At 35.1% G+C, this 18,500-nt stretch overlaps 1 pseudogene; it reads right to left on the bottom strand.

Moving 5' to 3' along the window:
* Window positions 1–302: 302 nt before the first annotated feature.
* On the bottom strand, window positions 303–427 carry LOC115064485 (annotated as a pseudogene).
* Window positions 428–18,500: the final 18,073 nt, after the last annotated feature.

Below are 18,500 nucleotides of genomic sequence, written 5' to 3'. Positions count from 1 at the left end.
TCTGCATCATGCCTACATCCTTTAGTTTCTAATTTTCTTCCATTTGTCCATCACTTATTTGCTCCTCTTAGTGGCATCCAGAAATTTCTAGGTGTTTGGGATCATCTTAGTACTGGCCTTAGGAGTGCTATGTCCCACTCATGCATTATGGCTCAGGACAGGGGACATCTTTCCATGCTCTGCTTCCCCAGCCCCCTACTCAGGCCTGAACTTTGCCAGACTGGTAGTCATCTCAGGCTAGTTCCCATTCTGGGTTCCTAATTGGCTGTCAGTTGGCCTATGTTCCCAAGTCGAGTTCCTCTAGTGTCTGACTTGCTCTTTCAGATGTTCACAGGTGAAAACATTGAGTGCAGATATAGCTTCTCTCCCTTCTGCTGCCTACTGACACACATGTGACACGACAGCCACATCTGTCTCTAGTCGCAGGTGTTTTGTTTTTTTTTTTTTTAAACACTCCTTTACTGGTTTTTATAACATGAAGTAAATGGTAGGATTTATTAAATATCAAGACCAGTATATTGCTAGTAGTCAATTTCACTATCATTTTTCTTTCTCCTTTGACCTCTAACTCATTCTTGGATAGTCTGATATTACTTAGTAGATGCCTCAAATTATTGAGTCTAATTGTGTTTTATTCTATGCAGCCAAATAATGGAAATCTTGAACCACTGTCAGCAGTCTACCAAAAGTCTGCACATGAGACCTTGTCTATATTTTCTGCTATGATTCTCTATTTTATACTTGTGGTCTTGAATTTTGCAACAGTTTTATTTCCTTAATACTTTCACTTCACCCAAAGCTTCTCTTTGCTTCATGATTCTGCCTTTGAGTAGCTTCAAGGCTGATTCACCAGCACCCCAGTCTCTTGGACTCTTCCTTCCAGTGGGATACACTACTAGCCATTTCTGTTATCTCCTTTGGGTCAGCACTTCATTCTGGATAGACAATCAATATCTAACTCCTCTGGCATATTAGGTGGGATTAGTTCAGTTATGAGGCCTAGTGAGGGAACAACAGCTCATGAAAGAAAAACATATTTAATCAAAGATATCAAATATGTTTATTAGTCATGGCCATCATTGAAAATATGTGGACATGGATTATTGCTTTGGCTGTCTTTCTGGATATTCCAACAATAATTCATTTGCTTTTGTGGCACCAAAAGGCAAGTTAGGTGGCATTTTCCAAAAATCACAAACAGGTGTCAAATAGTGTGCTCAGGTCCTGAGTCAAACATTTGCTCAAAACATTGAGGAGATGTTAAGTGTGAATAATCAAGAGTGAAAAACACTGTCATTTTGTTTTCACCCACACCTTCTAATCATCTTCTATCCTAGACCTAGGAAAGTAAGCCTGAGTTCTGAGAAGGAACATCTGTAATTAGTGATGAAGTGCAGCAGCCTGTGGTGGGGATAGCTATGACAGCTTGAAGAGAAGGGCACGGCAGCATGGTCATTCCAGAGAAACCTTATCATCTACTTAGTTAATGACACCTAGGTCAACTGCTAGATATCATACACACAAGTGCAATCTCCTGTGTCATCAGGAGACAGATCATAAAGTCCCAAAAGTTAATAATTTACAATTTTAAAAGCTTAAATATCTCCAGCAAGATCAAAAGATAAACTAATCATGTCAAAATTGATTGTGAATGTCTATGTAGATACTGCATCTTACCGTGAAGGACTCCCTTTTTAAGACTGAGCTTGTAGGTTCAGAACAAGTATCGGGGATATTTTAACTACTGCCATTTCTTGCCTCTTTGCTGCTAATCTTGTTTGTTTAATTATAAACATACAGGTGAATTATTCATCTAATCTTCTTTTAAAATTTTCTTTATCAAGTAAATTTTACATATAGTGAAATGTTCAAGTCGTCTGCATATATGCACTTATACACACACATACACACACACACACACACACACACACACACACACACACCCGACTTCTCTGTCTCTCCTTTCTTTATCTGTCCATGTCTCTCTCTCTCTCTCTCTCTCTCTCTCTCTCTCTCTCTCTCTCTCTTTCTCTCTCTCTCTTTATCTTTTTTTCTTTCTCTGTCTATATCTGGGTCTTTCTTTTTCTCTTTCTTTCTCTATTTCTCTCCATCTCTATCTTTATCTACCTCTCAGTCAATCTGTGTCTTCTTCCTGCCTTCCCTCCCTCCTCCTTTTCTCCCCTCCACCTTCACCTACTCCTTCCCTCTCCATCTCTATCTGCATCTCCATCTCCCTCACAGGCAGTCTAGCAAAAGAGATTAAGTCCTCTATCCAATGAAGGACAATGTCTACATCCCTACCTATACATACACCCCCCACACACACATACACACACACACAGGTTACATCTCAAATGGTGCGTTAATGTATTGGGTAGAATTAGTTACCACCCACATAATTTTAAAATGAGTTTGTTTATTACACTGGTGTGCCCAAAGCAATCAAATAGAGGAAGATCAAGCAGCTAATGTCTGGGAAGGTCCATCAGGTAATGTCTGAGTGAATGTCTGAGTGGACAGAGTAAAGTCTTGACTGGTTACTGTTTATTTTGTAGACAGAAAGATACCAAATAAATGCAATGCAGAAAAGCATTAAAGGTGCATTTTTCCCCTAGAATCTCTATACCTTGATTTTAGTTTGGACTTGGGAATTCCATATCTGAAAATTAGTAACCTTTATTCATGTGTTACATTGAATTCCAGATGGTTCTTTGAAGCTCCTATAGGAAAGCAATACAATGTCGATGTATATGGTGACATATAATGTCTCCAGGTTTTGAAGCATGTCTCTTCATAGATGGTCTCATCAGTTGCACATAAATATTTTCTTTGCAAAATTATAAACAGATTACATGTGCATGTGATTTTATTTTAAAACATTTTATTGGGAGAAAAATAATATTGCCTTTTCAAAAACTTGGTTGATGTCTGGTTATCCTCTTATACAAGTTGTAAACAGGGAACTAAAAAGTTTTGATAAATGTAAACAGGATTTTTAACATAAAATTTTATTATATGTAAATACTGAATGCTTATGGAAATTTAATGTGCAAATTATCACCTTTTTACTAAGATTTTGCAAGTATGGATCAGTAATTTATATTTTTCATTAATTTATCACTTATTGCTTAACATAGTAACTTAATATGATTTACTGATTTTTGTTGATCTCTACTCAGTATAACCTATTTTTATTAAAAATTTTACTCATTTTTTTTTAAAAAAATCTTGGTTGATGATTAATGGCATTAGGTACATTGCAACATACTTCTGTATATTTGTACATCTTTTTTTGGAAGATGTCTATTCAAGAAATTTTTTTAGTTTAATCATGTACTTAAGATTAATTATTCAGTGAGAACAATGTTTAATAAATCCTAGAATTCTAAATTAAGCTATGCTATAATTGAGAGAACTATTACCTGGCTAATTGATATTGGGTCAATGTCATAGAATTTTGTTAAACTCATTCATTAATGATTGCATCATTACTAGGTATCACAAAATATATGCACACACAAACATGCTATTCTGGCATCTATGAAGAAGACATATTTATTTCTTCAGTCCCAAAAGTTCTCCTCATTACTTCTTTTGCCTTGCCCTGTTGAAGGCAAAGTGTGGTGAATGAATATCCTTGCCTCACTCTTGAAACTAAGGAAAAGTCTTTGCATGCATAGAGTTTCATTTCAGTTCATGGTATTTCACAGTCATTATTTATTAATTGATTGGGAATTTTCAATGCTTATTTTGGTGAGAGTTTATCATGATAATTAGTGCTAATTATCAAAATTTTTGGTATCAAAATTACAAAGGTAATTACAATCTTTTATTATATATTTTGATAATGTGATTAACTTTTAAACTTTCTTACAGCCTTATGACACTGAAAGAGGGCACTTAATTGTTATTATCTTACTCTTTCAATATAATGCAGGACTCTATTTACTAATATTTTTGACAATTGTCAAATGAGTTCTTAATATATATTTCTCCTCAAGTCTATGCCTATTTTCTTCATCATTCTGACTTTCACATGAAAATAAATGAAAAAAATAATGCTACTTTTTTACTTTAGAAGGGTTGTATAAAAATAATATTAATCATTATCAAATGATGATAGGATTTATGAGTAGAGCTACTATCACCTTAATGTCTGGAAAAAATTATAGATTGGATTTTCTTTATGAGTCAAGACTCAATCCAGGTATCCTATTTATTTCTTGTACAGATTTTGAAAAGTAACTATTGTTTTATAATTGTGTTCATCTAAAGCTCTCAAGCTTATTGAAAAAATTTGATCATAATCCCCTTTAACTGATAGCCACCCACATACCTGTTGCTCTTTGGACTTGAACTAGTTGGCTGTTGTTCATGAGACCTTGGATGAATATCCTATTACTTGAGCGTGTTCAGTTGGTGCTCCTTCCTTTGTTCCATGGGGGTATCTCAATCACCTTTTCTGTAAGAGATATTAAACTTATATTTTCTTACACAGTATTTTAAGTAGTTACCTTTTTTTTTCTTTTTAAATGTGAAAGTTTTTCTTAGCAACTTATTCTGCAGTGTCTAATTTGTTTTTAAGCCATCCAGTAGAACTTAATTTTAAGTGTTTTATCCTCTCAGTTCTGTAACTTTAGTTGATTTCTACAGATATTTCTGGTGCTTATTTCTTCACAGAAAGAATGTGATTATAATATCTATTAATCATGTCAACTATTTATAATACCTGTGATTTAGGGGAAAATCTTTTATATTGGCTGCTTTTAAGAAATTCTTAAACTGAGTATAATTATTATCTTATATGAGTATATATGTTATCTTCTAGGAAATCTGTTTGGACTTGTTTTGATTTTAATCCCATTCACTTTAATTTTCTCAAATCTTCCATATATTGGTAGATTTTCTTAATAATTCTGGATTCAATTTTATGGTTTATTAAGTTGATTTCATTTTATTATTGTCTAAAAGATTTCCCTTATCCCAGGTCATAGTATTTGGGACATTTCATAAATGCCTATGCTCAATGAGGTGTCTCCACTCAAACTGGGCCATAATTCTGGCACATGTCAGTCCTTGCACAGACCAGTTAGCATCATATTTTTTGCTCTCAGTCTTCTAGAAATGACGCTCTGTTAGGTTTTTCAAACTCCATGTCCAATCTTTCCCCAAAGGCTCAAGGCTCTCAAGAAAACTTCTGGGGCAGCTCCTCTGCATAGCAAACTCACTGTTTACATGCCAAAGACAAAACACTTAGTATCTATCATCTTTGTTAAGGACCCCTTTGAGATCTCATTTCCTTGTTACCCACTGTGTCCTTCAGTGAAAAGAGGTATAGTTTATTGTCCACCTCAGGGGCTTTATTATCCTCAAGATGTGTCTGTTTTGATGTACCAAAATAGTTGTCTTATACATTAGATCCATGTTTTATAATTACCTATATAGGAAAGATTATAAAGTTCAGAGTTAGTTAACTGCAGTTAATGGAAGCAGAACTCTTCTTAAATACTTGAGACTCTACTACATATAACATTGCTAATAATTACCAAGCATATAAAAATGGCAAATTATCATTCGTTCAAGAAAAGGTAAAATTGTGTGTGTGTGTGTGTGTGTGTGTGTGTGTGTGTGTGTGTAATAAAAAACAATGTTCAATGACTTTTCTCACTTTCTGGAATATACAAAGATCTTTCTCCATCATATTCTAAACAGAAAATTTTTATGGACTTAAAATTATCTCATATACCCTCACATGAATGGTTCTAATGTTATTCTTTGCTTTATAACCCTGTAGTTTGTGAATATAACAATTTACTTTTATGAATATCTTGTGATTATTTATATATTTTATACTGAAATATTTCCATTTTTATTCCTATGTATCTTGAGTGACTACAGTACTATCATGTGAATATAAATGTGAAATTACTTCATATAGGTCAAAGGCCTTAAATAATAATATTTTAAATGGAAAATATGGATAAAAGTTATTTCTAGGCAGGAAATTTGTATGCATGTAAAAAAACAAATCTATTTTAGGAGATAGTGACTCAACATCTTTTGCTAGAGAAGAAATTCATTAGAATGACACATAAGCATAATGAGTTTAGAACCTTAATCTTAATACCTTATCATGAGTACAAGTTTATAAAATATAAATCCCTAAATAATGTTACCAATTGACATAAGCAATTCATCTTCTAAGGATATTACTTACATAAACATAGGTACTAATATGAATTCTCACAGTAAGTTCATAAGAATATATTCACTGATTAAAACAAAGGTCCATGAATTTTGTCTTGATTCTACCGGGTAATTAGGTGTTGAGATAGCTATCCATTGGTGCGTGGGGCATTGCTTGAAAGCAAAAGGAACTCAGGGGCCCCCATCAGAGAGATGGCCTGGTGGGAGCCGTGAGGCCTAGCAGGGCTGGTGAGTTGGTGAACCGAAAGACCAAGCAAGTGAGATCGCCTGGTGCAGGGGCTAGCTCTAGCTATTTCCTGCAATGTGTATGAAATAAACCCAAAGACCTATGGAGGCTTGATTTTTGACAAAGAAGACAAAACCAAACAATGGAAAACAGAAAGCATTTTTAACAAATGGTGATGGTCTAAATGGATGTCTGCATGTACAAGAATACAAATAGGTTGATATCTATCACCCTATAAAAAATCTCAAGTCCTAGTGGATCAAAACATCAACATAAAAACTGGATATATTAAATCTAATAGAAGAGAAAGCATGAAATAGTCTTGAATGCAATGGTATAGGAGACAACTTCCTGAACAGAACGCCAATAGCATTGGCTTCTTAATCTGGTGGTGCTAGCTACAACTGTTATACTGATCACCAAATTAAAAGGATGGGTTCTATTTTCCAGCATTGGAATATACTGTTCTCCTATCACAGTTTACAGACATCATTGGAAGCTGAAGCTTTTCAACCATATCCAATTTTCCTGCAATCTCATTCTTCCTTCACTTAAGAAGCATCATTACAAGAGAAGATGCAGCATCATGGTTAAGATAAAAGCTTCTCAAGGTGCCTGGCTGCTTGCTTATTTGAATCTCATCTATTATTTATTGGAATATTATTTGAACAAGCTTTTGACCTCTGCATTTTAATTATTTCCTACTTATAATAAGGATATTAATGCAACCCATCTTACATGGTTGTCTTAAAGATAAACAAAATAAGTATCTAAAACAAGCAAGATACTTATAACAATAGTGAACAACAGACAGATTAATTAGTCATGTCATTAATTAAATGCACACTTTGGGCAAAACACTCTACAAAATAGCACTCCCAACGACAGTTCTCATTTTAAGAGATTAATGGTCTACTGAAGGAGAAATCAAGTAATATGAAAAACAAACAAGAAACTTATATAGTATGGTGGTAAGTGATTTTTATAAGACAAAAGTTAGCCTAATAGGAATTGTGAATAGTTGAATACTATTCATTCAAGGCCTCATAAGGTGGATTCTTGCAGTCAGGTCATTCCTGTCTTGAAGAACAGTTTCTGAGAGGCCTTGAGGCCTGGATATATATTATAAGCAAGTAACCAAACAACTGTAGCTTTACAAGAAAGAGCTATTTAACTTGTACAGAAATCAGCGGTGACCATGTCTAATTTTAATTTGGCAAGTAGTAAAACTTCTGATACATGCTCGCCATTAAAAGATTTGTTCCATGAAAGGAAGCAAAAAAACAACACAAAATATTTCAACAGAGTGAAGTTGAAACCAGAACATCTACTTAATTTTAATCAGAAATATTATTTTTTCATAATCAGAACAGTACTTAAGTCTCCTAGTAGTCTATAATAATCAGGAGGTTGATTGATGCAGATGAAATCAGAGAATAGAAAAATAGGGAAAGTTAACTGAGAATATTTTACTAAGCAAAGGATAAAACAAAATGCAGCCTGCAGATTATTCCTCTCTCTGCCTTAGTCACTATTGTTGTTATGGGAATGGTGCCCTTCTTGAGTAAATACACCTGAGAACTTCTAGGAGCATCCTTTCTGCCATTACCATTTGCAAAGGAGAAATAGGGTTAGTTCCTTCACTTTCCAGTAAAGAGTCATGGTGTAGTTCTTTCTTTCTTTCTTTCTTTCTTTCTTTCTTTCTTTCTTTCTTTCTTTCTTTCTTTCTTTCTTTCTTTCTTTCTTTCTTTCTTTCTTTTCTTCTTTCTTTCTTTCTTTCTTTCTTTCTGTTCCTTTTTAAAAATCATTTTCTTTATTTATATTTCAAATGTTATCCCCTTTCCTAGTTTCCCTCGAAAAATTCCCTATCCACTCTCCTCTCCCCATGCTCACCAACCCACCCAATCCTGCTTCCTGGCCCTGGCATTTCCCTATACTGGAACATAGAACATTCACAAGACCAAGGGCCTCTCCTCCCATTGATGTCTGACTAGGCCATCCTCTGGTACATATTCAGCTAGAGCCATGAGTCCCTCCATGTGTTTTGTTTGATTAGTGTTTTAGTCCCAGGGAGCTCAGGGTACTGGTTAGTTCATATTGTTGTTCTTCCTCTGGGGCTGCAAAACCCTTCAGCTCCTTGGGTACTTTCTCTAGCTCCTTCATTGGGAACCCTGTGCTCCATCCAATGGATGACTGTGAGCATCCACTTCTGTATTAGTCAGGCACTGGCAGAGTCTCACAGGAGACAGCTATATCAGGCTCCTGTCAGCAAACTCTTGTTGGCATCTGCAAACGTGTCTGGGTTTGGTGGTTGTTTATGGGATGGATTCCCCAAGTGGGGCAGTTTCTGAATGGTCATTTCTTCAGTCTCTGCTCTGAAGTTTGTCTCTGTAAATCCTTCCATGGGTATTTTGTTCCCCCTTCTAAGAAGGATGAAAGTATCCACACGTTGGTCTTCCTGTATTTCTAACATACGCAATACAACATCATCCCTTTCATGGCCTGAGCATGTAGACAAGCAACTCAGTCCTGAGAAGAGATAAGAAATCTGTTCTAAAATAATAACCTTGGTTTCATAAGCCTTGGAAGCTTATTACTTCCTCATAGTTGAGTGGAATTTTGGTTTATTTGGTTATTTGTTTATTTTATAGATAAGTATACACCATGAATTTCTCACATAACCATAGTTAATTAGTATCCTCTATGTGCCATAGAATGTTTTACAAAATGGTTTATTGTTCAATAAGTAAATTTATGATGTCAAAATTTCAAAAAAAATTAAAAATTTAGCTTGTATAATTAAATTAGCATACAAACCACATGTTTCTTTAAAATGTCTTGAAAGTATTCTAACTAATTAATGTAGTAAGATACATTCAAAACCCATTTGACTAATCTGGAAACTATCTAACCCTGAAACGGCTAGTATATTTTAAAAGATTAGCATTGTAAGAAAATGAATGTAATAAATGCACAAGATTGGAAACCAAAAGGGGTCTGTGATGTTTCTGAGGTGGCTTTTTCCATATATATATATATATATATATATATATATATATATATATATATATAGAGAGAGAGAGAGAGAGAGAGAGAGAGAGAGAGAGAGCACTGAAACCTTCCTCAGAAAACTGTCACCTGTGAAATCAAATAATCCTTACAGCAAATTAATAAACACGGATAAATAGGTTTTTCATAACTCATCAAGGTGATACCTCTTTGTAACAGATGGAGACAATTCCAGAGAACCACAACCAATCAAAATGCAGATCTATGCAGCCCAATCCCAGCTACAAAACATTCCCATACCTAAGGCTCAGGGAACGTTGCAGAAGGGGAGAAAGATTGTAAGAGTCAGATGATCAGGGAATTTGCTGTGACATTGTATATTCTAGCATATGCCAGAAGCCAAATGAACATGTCTGCTCAAACAAGACACCAACATAACTGTCCAAACACAAAAGAACAAGGGCAGCATCAATGGCTATGCCAACTGGATGGAAAAATTCCACAATCCGTCATCCCTGCACAAAGAACTAGAGGCACCTGAGGAAAGCTGAGTGAAAAAGCTCATCTTCCCCAGGGAAGAGCACACCAGTTGGTAGTTCAGTAACTCAGCCTAGAAAACAGACTTTATATTGATGGAGCAGGTTTTATTTAGGAAGATCATATATCTACAAATACATAAATACATGCAATAACACTTTTTGAATAAAGAGGGCATGAGTTTGAAGGAAAGTGGGGAGGGTTATATGGGAGGTTTTGGAGAAAAATTAGCAAAGAAATAAAATTACAATGTCAAAAATAAAAATAAAATTTAAATAATAATTAAAAACAGAAAGGAAGGTATCGATTAGGCACACGGTCATTTTATGGACTATCTATAAATGTCTATTGAAGTTCTAAAGAGAAAATGCAGTGAAAAACACACAAATAATAGCAATGGTATAAGAGGGACATTATGCAATAATAAAAAAAAAAATCTTTCTCTTCATTAAAGGGAGCATTGCCATGCATGGATAGCATCATTAGCTGTTAAGCTTCAGGATTTTTAATAAGGAATCAAAGACAAAATGAGAATGATTTAGAATCTATTATTCAGGAGGCAAGAAATTCGAATGATAATCATACCAAATGAACCAAAAATAGGGGAATTAAAAAGGGTATTTAAAACTAAGCCAGAATAAAATATACAAGTTTAAGCAAGAGCAAGCTAATTCTTCACCCCAAATGCCTCAGCATAAAAGGTAGATACACAGTTCCAAACCCAGCTTACAAAAACCTTGACTAGACACTGGGTACATGAATACTATAGAAGTGATGTATTAACTATTGTAAGATCTAAAATAATACATTTCTCCAGCTAAGAAATCCACAAAATACAGGACAAATGGATATTTTTTCCACTGAAAACCAGAAGTAATGACATCTGTCTATCTATCTCCCTGCTTCCTTATTAACCTCTACCTATCTACTGACTCATTCCAGTAATTTTTCTTTGTGTGCAGTGATTTATGCCCATAATGCAAAAGAAACGCCCGCCAACTCTGAAATCCTTCACATCTTAGAGAATAAATGCACTTGCAGCAATTCTCTGTGGGTCTGTGCTGTAAGGGGCTTGACTGCTTTGTTCCTATGCCCTACACAGGAAGTAAATCAAATGCTTCAAGTACTGGACGTTAATAATAACCCCATCCTCAAAGGAGGATCCCACTCCTAATGGAAAGATTATTCTCGAAAGCTCATCAGCAGTGCTGCCTCAAGGTGACTCACTCTCCCACCTGAACCTGCAGCAATTTCTTCCTCCACTGCTCTTGCCAGACATTAGCTGTTGCCATCCTCCACAAAGGGACATTAATAGTCTTGAAGGCAATATGCTGTTTTTGTTCTTGCTTCCTTGTCCCCTCCCCTGGAACTCATTAACTTAGATCTGCCCTTTAGAAGTATAGCTAGTAATCATCTAATGTGAGGTAGAAAGACTTGCAACTCCAAGATAAATTTAAAAAAAAAAAAGTATTTAAAGTACATTGTTAAAAACCATGATAACTCATTATGAATGGCCAGTAATTTAGTCATTCCAATTTCCTTACTATTGATGATTGTTGATGTCATTTGCAATATATCTTAATTTTTTCAGATTTAAAGAGCAATTATGATTACTTTTTGGTGCTTTGAAATGTAAATTCTCTTGTTTTCCAAATGTGGATTTGAAATATTAAGAAACTTCATATGTAAGGTTAAGAAAGATGCTACAACCCATTGAGAAAGGATGTTACCCTCGTGTCCTTGCAATAGTTTCACATGGTGCTCCTCAGCACTTGAAAGGGGGGGAGGGGAAGAACTATTTTGTTTGTTTCCTATAGTTCATCATTCAGAATATTGGTTAAATTAAAATCCATAACATATTAACCCAAATAAGTAAGTACTATCTGGAATTGGATATCAAATTCTTCAAGTAAAGCACTCTGATATATATATATATATATATATATATATATATATATATATATATATATATATATATATATATGATGAGGTTTTCAGAATATACCAAATAGGAGGAAAAAGCTTCCTGGCAAATACAGAAAGAAATATTGTAGCCACAGACTACTGTGTTTCCTTGGAAATGTCTACACTGGGAGGCTGAGTCACACTTACCAATCTTGTGTAGGAACATTCCCTGCCTCTATGAACTAGAAAAGAACACTGAGTCAAGATGAACAGACTTGTGTTAGTTAACTATGAGGCTCAGTGTTCCCTTTTCAGAAAACCTTATTTGACCCTCAAGTGTGACATACTCTACTCCAATTTAAAATTCCCATTATGTACTGAAGAGGAGATACTTCAAGACGTTCAGATGTCTATTTTATGGGTTGTAATGATGATGATTGTGCTAAGATTTGCAAATGATATGCCCTTTGAGGAAGGATGCTGAAGTACTCTACTTAGACCTCTCAAGAAACTCAATTCCCTTCCTTGTGAACAGACATACTCAGATATCCTCTGAAGTAAGGCATTGCCCCTTCTAGTTGAGATCAACAGTACAACTTTCTTAGTTTTCTCAGTTCCTAAAGATCATGACAATCTTACAAATGGCACTTTTCTAGAATTTTTTTCTCTGGGGAAAAACTAACCACACTTTCCTGTTTCATTCAAACCCATTTTCAGGTTTCATCTCTACTTATTTTCAGGTCTCCCACATAGTCACATTCCTCAAATGAGGAAATATCGCTGCAAACTCAATGGCAATTAGGTACAAGTCAGATTAAGGCATAGGCATTAGGGCTAATGTTTATTTTATAGTTGCTTCATGTTACATAACATATGCTTCGCATAAACATAATTTCAAAAGTGAAATTAGCCTAACTCTTTGCTACTGCCTGTTTGATTCTTTTTAAGTATATAAACACATTTTTCTTCTTTTTCTTGGATATTTTCTTTATTTACATTTCAAATGTTATCCCCTTTCCCTGTTTTCCTCCCCAGAAACGCCTATATCACCCCATTTCGCCTGCTTCTATGAGGGTGTTCTCCCCAAACCCCCCTGCTGCCTTCCTGCTCTTGGATTCTGCTACACTGGGGCATCAAGGTTTCACAGGACCAAGAACCTGAGGATAGCCTTGCTGGGCATCAGTGGGAGGAGAGGCCCTTGATCTTGTGAAAGCCTGTTTGGTTCTTAAGCCCACATCAGCAGCATTGTCTCGACCCCACCACAGAATCATTAACCAACATTTTCTCAGAGTCTTCAGCAATGATGCATGAACTAGAAGCTGAGGAGATAATCAAGCTAACAGGGCTCGGAAAATCTTGGCAAGGATCTTCTGCAAGGATAAGAGCAAAAGTCTACCCTTGTACATGAATGGTACTACCCTCCTAAAATTAGAAGTTTTGATAGGAATGACAGATCATCAGTGCACAACACCAGGAGATAAAGATCCCAAATGACTGTGTTGGCTCTCATTCCTGTTTTCATAACTATCAATGCTGCTCTCTGATTTCCCATGTCTGGAGAAGCATAAATGTGTGTCTGAACCTGGATCATTATATAGATTTCAGACATTCAACTATTAAGATTTCATATGTTTCCTAGATTATCTCCATATTACTAAAATTTTTCTCCTTGAAGAATAGATTAGGATGTTTTTTTTCTTTCCTGTCTTGCTTGAGAAAATAATACTAAGAAAAGCTGATATAAATAGTGATTCTTTGCCCTTAAGAAATGGGTCATGTTAAACACATTTTCTAGTTCTTATAGCAATGTTCATTAGGTCTGGGCAGAGAAGCCATTTGGATTGGGATGGTAAGCAATTCATACACACCTACCTATAAATCATCTTCCATCAGCCCCTCCTTTGTCTATGAAACACAGTCATAGTCATTCTAGTAGACACTAATCCAAATGAGTTGTCAGAGCTACACTTGTTGTACCCTGATGCATGTAGCACATTGGTGACTGTTTTTAAATCCATCACCTTAAGTTTTATGTGAAAGCCAGAGATCTTCCCTTTGTTTTCCAGGTGCAGCCATTCCAGGTCAACAAAACTCCAAACTTGAGGATGTTCAAGACTAAAGATTTAGAATATGGGATATAGTTAGTGGCTTCTCTTCATTGGCTCTCAGCCATCATAAAATCCTCTTAAATTGGATTCACAAGGTTTTGTGTATCAAATGCTGGACTTTTAAAGAAGCACATAGTAAAATAAGTGCTCACTCTGGCCAAGGTTTGCCTAAAGCTATACTTCACTTTCTCATTAACTTCATAGGGTAAAATTAGGTTATGGATTTACCAGATATTCGATTCCTTAGACCAAAGATCAGTTTTTTGTTAAAAGAGCAAGTATGCAAAACCAAGTGTATTTACAATGACCTCTTCTGGTAAATAAAATATCCTATTTTATTATTTGTCATCAAGTTTCCCATGGGGGCCTTAAAGGATGTGATGATGCCCATATAAATGTAGAACTGCTTTGTAAATGACTCTTAATAGAGACAAAAATATTATGTATTTATCTGAGGGTACAAATCACAGAAATGTGTCAAAACAAATATAGTGGAAGCTCTTAGCTCCATGAGTAATATGATTAAGATAACAATGGAAGTTCAAGACTGACAATAAACAAGAGACTCTAGATAGTAGTAGACCCATACTTATGTCTGAAATTCAAATTTTTACAGATGACTCAGGTCTTCCAGAAGACCTGCAGCATAAGTTTCCAAAAAAAGCTTAGGGCTGTGAAATATCCAATAGGCAGTACAAATAAAATCAATATTCTCACCATTTTATCAGGTATACTCTGCATTGGTCTTTTGAACATTGGGATCAGATATCAGACAAGAAGCCTGTCTGGCAGAGGGATCAAGCAGAACATGTGTCTTCAAGATTACTGATATATAGTCACACTGCTTTCTAAGCTTATGGTGGTGCATAGTTTAATAGGCTGAATATAAAAATATCAGCCAATTTATAACAAACTTTAAAGATTGCTCTTTATGATGCTGTCAAATGAGCTGTGGCCTGGTCAAACTGTAATAGCTAGTTTCTGGAAAAAAACATCAAAAAAGAGATGCCATACTTCAGTCTCATAAATCATTTGACCCTAAAGGGACATCAAATAATAAATGCTTTGAGGGGCTATCATAAAATCATTCATCCTGAATGTTCCATACAGCACTCTTGCTGACTCTGGCTCCTATACCTCATTGTTCTGCATAACCCAAAGAAGACTCATATCTTACTCTCTCAAGACCTGGCTTGCAAAGCCAAACATGGGGGAAACAATGTATCTAATGGCAGGCTTCTAGGTGTATCCAGCTTCAGTACCTAGACCCCAAAGAGAGAGATTATAAAAGTAATGGTGAAATGCAGAAAAAAAAAATGTCCAGTAGAACTTTAGATCCTTCTCTGCAGCAAGTATATGTATGTATTCATTCTGCTTCATACATATAAGAACAACAAGGATTATATGACAATGGTGTGTGTGTGTGTTTGTGTGTCTGTGTGGATGTATGCTTAAATATATATGTGTAAAGGGTATTTATAGTGTCATTAGATCTTGTATGTTTTCTCTATTGTCCTTCATCCATTCTCCTCAATTATCACAAGTGAATTCAGGTCCTCATCAATCAGCTTGCATTTTATATATTGCAACAATGCCCTTAGAAGACTATCTCCCATTCTAGGAATTAACTTGTCTAAATTTAATATGTCCTGCTTTTGAGTACCATAGTACCCAACCTAATTGACTAAAGTATAAACTGAAATTAAGTAAAAATTTTCTAATATACTTAAACAGGATTCTAAGAACCAAACACTCACAGAATTAACCTCCAATGGCCCTTTGCCCCTGACATGAATAATTATGGCTGTAAACTCTATAAGTCAAAGAAATTATGTGTAACAATGCATAGCAATTCTCTGATATATTTAAAAATCTAAGATATGTATGATTAAGATAATGTCACATTAAAACTAACAACAGCTTGGACAAACAAGATGTGCAAGATGATGACCTCTCTGTTCTTTTTGCTATTTTCTGACATTTTTTCTCTTCCTTTGGTATCTACAAAAATAGATCTTCTTCACAGCTTAGACACCCTGGTAAACTAGCATCATATCTGCAAATATCATCTACAAGGAGCTTGATACATCCACTCTCTACTTCCTTCAATCTACAGCTAAGAGAGATCACCTAAGTAGTCCCTGATAAGGTATTTATCCAAAGGAATGCTTAAATCAAGCTCCAGACTCAGTTTGATCTCTTTTCTCTTACCAACAGCTCACCTAGACAACTTGGCCTCTTTGCTCTAGCATTCCATTTTTTAGCTCACGTATCATCATGTGTATACTTAATCTGCTCAATTTGCTTTAACGATTCCTCTGCTTTGTCTCATTATTGGGTCAATATGATAAACATAAGAGGTAACCCTAGTTTTGTTGAAGAATTCAGGCTATAATGGCTATGAAATAGCCATTTATATGTTTAACTAAAAACTTTCCATGAAGAGAAATAAAAGATACAGTAATTACAAATACAGCTTTAAAATGTAAACTCCATGCTGTTGTTGAACATGTTAAATGATTTCTCTACCATTGGGAAACTCTGCAAGCAATCATGACACTACCCATACTTTCTCCAACCTCCAGAAATTCTTTTCTACATTCGTTCTGCTACGACTTCTGTGTTAAATGACTCATCTGCAAATAGATCTCTCATTTGAATTACCAACATACTAGTTTTCTTCTTTGAACTCCAAAATCATCTCTTCTGGATGCCTTTGGCAAAGACTTTTCTCATATAAAATGCCTTCAAAAACAAATTCAATGTGATCTAGTTTGTTTTTGGACAATTAGTGGAGTTTCCCACATCATTAGATATGCTGTAGTTAGAGCCAATCATGATAGGAATTTCTGCATTACTATCTTCTGAACCTTAGAATTTATATCTTCCTTGTCTTAGAGGCTAAGTCTTTGCTTACTGTATGTCAATAAATTGTGGGCTCTTTTTCTTTGTTTCTTTGTTTCTTTGTTTCTTTCTTTCTTTCTTTCTTTCTTTGTTTCTTTCTTTGTTTCTTTCTTTCTTTCTCTACAGCTCTTCATTATGTCCTACAGATGTGACCTTTATCAGTTGGTGTGTAAATAATTTCAAATACTGTATGACAATTTTACTATTTAAACGGTTCTTCAGTTATTATCCCAAACAATCAGATAATCTTCCTTCCATAAAATTCTTGATGGAATCTTTGCCAAACACCAGGATAATCTAAGGCATGCTCAATGATGGAACACTTTGGCTTTACTTTCTCCAGCCCTTGCACATACAATTCTCATATCCTAGAAAGTAACACGGAGATTTTTGTCCTAAGTGGCCTTTACACATTAGAGGACATTTTATATAGTATTAATACTTAGATGGGAACTGAACTTTAACTCTTTTACTTTAGACACAAGGCATATATATTAAGAATAACAATAGCTATGCTGCAAATTTCTTGGAAGATTATTAAATAAGGTGTTTATAAAGATAGTGCAAAATTAATGTCCAATAAGTGGTAGCTTTTTATGCTGTTTGTTTGTATCTGACAGCTTTAATTTATTGTACTGTGAACATTTCCCCATGCCACCAGCTAGTCTTTGAAAATATGATTATAAACTGCTGCATAGTAATAAATCACATAGCTACGCCTTAATTTATTCTTACCAAGTCCTCATTGGTGGATATTTACATGGATTCTTTTTCACTGTGTACTCTTACACAACACTAGAATAGATATCATAATACATAAATATTTACAAATATCTCCAAATATTTCTCCAGGTTAAATCACAATGAGTAGAAAAGTTTAAGGCTCTAAAAATTATTACCAAATTACTCTCCAGAGAAACCAACTGACTTCTCACTGTTCCTGTATTTCTCTCCTCTTTCCTCCCTCCTTTCTTCCATTCCTACTTCACTCCCTTCTTTCTTATCTCTCTCCTTTCTCTCTTTCTCCCTCTCTCAGTCCCTTCCTCCTTCTCTTCTGCCCCTCCCTTAAACCCCCTAATTTTGTCTATATTCTTTCTTTTCCAGTAAGTGAATCCTGTTCTTCTTCCATGTTCTAACAACTAAATTATTTTGATATCAGAAGGGTAACTGATTATAAAGAAATAACCAGGGATATGTCACTAAATCCTCTGTTGTCTTTTGGTAACATGGAAAAAGTCAACATATTTCACCTCAAGTGTAGTTCAAAGAGGTGGTAAACTGTGTCTTAAATGGATTAGTAAACAAGTCATCCCTGATATCTTACCAGTCCTCAGTCATTCCTCACAAAACTACAGCTTTGGAACATTTACAATCTCCTTACATTCTTACCCCCCCCCCACACACACACACAACTATCTTGCCTTTAAGGCATAAAAATCTATATTCTGTAAGTGGCAGGGTCATTATTGCTAATAATAGAAAGGACAAGACTACTTAAGCTCAAGATTTTCTAACTCAATCAAGATTTTATTTGAATCATTGGCATAAATGGTCCTTTATAGCATCAAGAGTTTAATTAAACAGCAAATAGCTCATAAATCCTA

The sequence above is a fragment of the Mus pahari genome, chromosome 7 (genome assembly GCF_900095145.1).
Source record: "Mus pahari chromosome 7, PAHARI_EIJ_v1.1, whole genome shotgun sequence".
NCBI classification, from domain to species: Eukaryota; Metazoa; Chordata; class Mammalia; order Rodentia; family Muridae; genus Mus; species Mus pahari.
The sequence above is the reverse complement of the archived record's forward strand: the minus strand, read 5'-3'. Positions and strand labels throughout refer to the sequence as shown.